This window comes from Tupaia chinensis, unplaced genomic scaffold, assembly GCF_000334495.1.
Source record: "Tupaia chinensis unplaced genomic scaffold, TupChi_1.0 Scaffold000659_1, whole genome shotgun sequence".
NCBI lineage: Eukaryota > Metazoa > Chordata > Mammalia > Scandentia > Tupaiidae > Tupaia > Tupaia belangeri.
In genome coordinates, this window is record NW_006160181.1 from 1,096,991 (window position 1) to 1,101,484 (window position 4,494).

Below are 4,494 nucleotides of genomic sequence, written 5' to 3' on the forward strand. Positions count from 1 at the left end.
AAGAGTGTAGCCTCAGAGGGCAGAAATAATCTCCCAAAGGGACACATGTTAGGGTCAGCATTTCCTGAAGAAAAGGGCAATTCAATCTGATTAGTGGAGTTCACTGGGGTGAATCTCTAACCCCTCTCTCCTTTCTTCCAGTCAAGTCTGGAATGGGAGCCTGGAATCAGATGTAAACCTGGATTTGTATTTGTTTAGTGGGAATACCAAGATACCTCTGGAAGAAGCATAGCCTTGGGTTCTACCAGACCCTCTAGAGGCTGCTCCCTGTGCTTTTTCAGTAGTAGGAACAGGTCACAGGGGTAGGATTTGGAAAAGAACTTAAGCTAGATCAGGTAATTTTGGCCAGCCCTGTGCGTTAGTGGTTGAGTGCTGGGCAGAGGAAGATGTATCCGTCATGACCAACAAGGGTTTGGGTTCCAGCCCTGGTAGTTTAAAAAAACAACACACACACATACCAGGAATGCATACATGCCCAAGATCCTGACTGGGTGAGGAACTAGAGGAAAAAGGATTGTGGCGTAAGTAAGCCCCATTGGGGGTTTCTCTCCATTGTTTTGTCTCTTTCTCTCACAATGTGTGCCCTTGCACCCTCTGGCATAAGAAAATAATTTAGATAACTCACTAGAGCTCAGGTATGACAGATATTAGGAAAAGTGAGAAGGGCAGCTTTTTATTGGGGGTGGGAACAGGTTTGGTTTTTTGGCTTATTCAGTGTGGAGCCATGTGGAGATGACATTTAGGAAACTGGGATTCAGGACTGGAGCCAGGAAGTGATAAGTCCCGATTATCCACACCTAGGGAAGGAGAGGTTTGCTGACCCTCCCCTTCTACTCCCACCAGAAGAAACAAACCTATCTCTGTGAGGTGTGGGTTGGAGTTGAGCAGAGCTAGGGCAGGAGGGAAGTGCAAAAAGAGTCAAGGAAGCAGAAGCCTGGGGCAGGGTAGAAACAGGAAGCTGAGGGTTAAGTAGGATCCGGAGAAGAGGAAGGAATTTGAAACCCAGAGAAGGAGGTCATGAAAGGCTTCCATCACCACATGTGGACGACAGTGAAGGAGGATTCCGGAAAAGGTTTCTTTCACTGCATAACCTTGGGCAAATAACTTTGCCTCTCTGGAACTAGATTTTCCTCATTTTTGAAGAATCCAAAGGAATTTTAAAAATTAATTTTTAAGTTTTAAATGAGGTGAGCACTAGGTGAGCACTTACGTTTCATTAAGTTTTAATGTTCTGAAATACTTTGATGGGATGGAAGAGAACTCTGCTTTGAGTCTAGAAGGAGGACGTCACTTAGTGGTAGGGTAGGAATAAGACGTTTTTGGATGCTAATGGGTAGCAGCCAAGAGTGTGAGGACTGAGGTTATATTTAAAGGTTCAAATACTAGTTTTATCACTTACTGAGTTATTTAACATCTTTTTTTAAAAAATATTATTTGATATTCTTTATTTTGACCAGAGAGGAAAGAGAGAGAGAGAGAGAGAGAGAGAGAGAGAGAGAGAATAAGAAAGCAAGTTTCCAGTTCTAGGACTCAAACCATGGTCGGCCACATGGGAGTCCAGCATCTTAACCACCATCCCACCTGCTGCCCCCCTCCCCTGAGTTATTTAAAATCTTTAAACCTCAGTTTTCTCCATCAATGAAATGGAGATAGTACCTCTCTCCCGGAATTGGTGTGAGGACTGGATGATCCCATGGTATATATGAAGAGTGTGGCACAGCATCTGATGCAGAGTAAGTACTTACAGCTATTAGCAATAACAGAGAGACGGTAACTTACACAGGAGGTGATGGTTGTGGCTGGTCCTCTCTATCACAGCTGTAACAGGTTTAAACCAGTTACAGAACTTAAACCAAAGCAAGATTAAAGTTATTTATTTATTTATTTATTTGGAGAGATTTTCGCTATAGGGCACGTGTGCTCGCCAGACAGACAGAGAGAGACATAGAGACAGAAAGCGAGAAATCACCTCCCAGGAGGGATGGTCACGCCACAATCCCTTCTCCTCCATTCTCGGGATACGCACGCACGCGCGCCTGGCGTGAGTTTTAAGCCATCGGGACCAGGATGCGAACCGCAGTCGACTATGTGGGAGTCCAGCAACATAGCCATTGCGCTAACTGCTGGTTCCCGGTTAAAGTTATTTTTAGGGGTGGTTTGGGTAGTTCATGTTGACCAGTATGAGCCAAGTAACCAAAGGCAATTATGTAATATCTTTCCTTTATACTAGACCAAACTATTATTCTGCACTCTGAGACTTTCACTTAATGCACTTGTATATATGGGGGAACACATCTGATATCCTTAGTGGTATCAGAATCTTTACCAACAGTGAACTGACGAGAATAAAACCCAGCATACTGTGAAAATATTCACCAGCTGTGATTTTTGTTTCAAAAGAGTCAACTGAACCACACATTAAACTAAATGTTTAAGGGCCCCTAAATTTGGTCAAAATAATCAGTCAAAGGCACTTTAAAGTCATGAAAGAGCCCCTAATTCAGAATCAAATGAGCTTGATTAGATTCCCTGCTTGGCTGTTCTTTTGGTTTGGGCAAGTGACTTCTCTTCTGAGCCCCAGTGTGTTTGCCTGCAAAATGGGCTGTTCAGACGAGGTAGCTCCTGTCCCTTTATGAAAGCATGGAGACTAGAATCCATGACCACAGCAGATATCAAGGAACAAGCAAATGCACACGAACTCTGTTAGAAACGCTGAGGCTCAGATGTTGGTCCTGCCCTCACCCAGGTCTTACCATCAACTTCTGCCCACCCCAAAGCTTGATTCTCCAGCCACTCCAGACATTCCTCAGTTTCCCTGGAAAATGAGATGTCCTTCCTTCCCTTCATTTACAAACATTTTTCATGTCTACTCTGTTGTAGGCTCTAGGCTATATGGGTTCTTTTCTGGCTTCAGAGCTCCTGGTTATATGCCAAACTCAATTCAATTGTCACATCCTTTGGGGAGCTGCCTTGCTCATATCCTTGCTCATATCTCCACTGAGAATAGATATTAGGTTCCTTCCAACTTGGAGATGAACTGCCGGTTCCACTCTCAGGCTCCTGTTAGGACAATTAGTCAGACAGAGCCACTCAACAAAGGCATTACTGTGTGAAGGATGCCCAGGACACACTTAAGAGTTCCGTGCGCAATACCTAAGTGCCCTTGGGAGGATATTCAGGCAGATCATCAGCGCAACATTAGTCAAGCCAAGCCAACCTGTGCACCTGAGCCTTGGAGGTTAGGAGAAGGATCTGGATTCAGTGGAATGGCTACTACTAGAAGCCCCCAGTGCAAGAATAGCTAGGACCTGTCATTTTGACTTGGATTTTGAAGATAAAAGAGGCAAACAGGCTGTAAAACCAGGGAGGGCAAGAACCCTGACTTCCTGTGCTTTTCTGATTTCTCTCATTGCCTAACACAGCTCTTTGCACACAGAAGTGCAACTCTTGTGCTTACAAAACTCAATTTCGGGCATTAAATGGAGGAAGATTTCCTTCACCCTCCTTTTCTCTATCTTGGTCTCCACCCAAATCAGGAAGACAGAAAAAAAAAAAAAAAAAGAAAAAAAAAAAAAAAAAGAAAAAAAAAAAAAAAAAGAAAAAAAAAAAAAAAAAGAAAAAAAAAAAAAAAAAGAAAAAAAAAAAAAAAAAGAAAAAAAAAAAAAAAAAGAAAAAAAAAAAAAAAAAGAAAAAAAAAAAAAAAAAGAAAAAAAAAAAAAAAAAGAAAAAAAAAAAAAAAAAGAAAAAAAAAAAAAAAAAGAAAAAAAAAAAAAAAAAGAAAAAAAAAAAAAAAAAGAAAAAAAAAAAAAAAAAGAAAAAAAAAAAAAAAAAGAAAAGAAAAGAGCACCTCTTCTGAGCTCCCGAGGCATCTCATGTTTATCACCCACCTTGGCTTTTCTTTTACCCACAACACAACATGTCTATTTGAGTGTCCGTCAACTCCACTTGACTGAGTGTGGGGGACCTAGCACAGTATTTGACCCAAAGATCAGCTTAAATGAATTCTTAACTGCTCCCCAGGACTCGACTCTAGGTATCCCCAATCTAGCCTCCACACAGCCTCCAGGAGGATCTCCTCCAAACATAAGTCATATCAGGATACCTGCCCTATTAAGCCTTTCCAACAGTTCTCCAGTGCATTTGAAGTAGATCTTTGTAGAGACGGTTTCTTGTCATTCAGGTCTCGTTTCCATTGCTAGCTTCTTCATGAGAACTCACCTGCTTACCCATTTCACCCAACAGTTTCTATTTTATGGTTTTTCTCCTTTATTTATTTATGGTGGAATTCATCACCATCTGAAATAATCTAGGCTATCTATTCTTTGCTTGCTTATCATCTGACTCTCCCCAAGATGTAAACGCCGAGAGAGTGGAGACTTTATATTTTTTGTCAATGATGTAGCACATATTACAGTGCCCTGCATGTAATTGCTGCCCAGTGAATGCATGATAGATTAATAGTTATTATTATTGTTATTTATTTTGGAGAGGCTT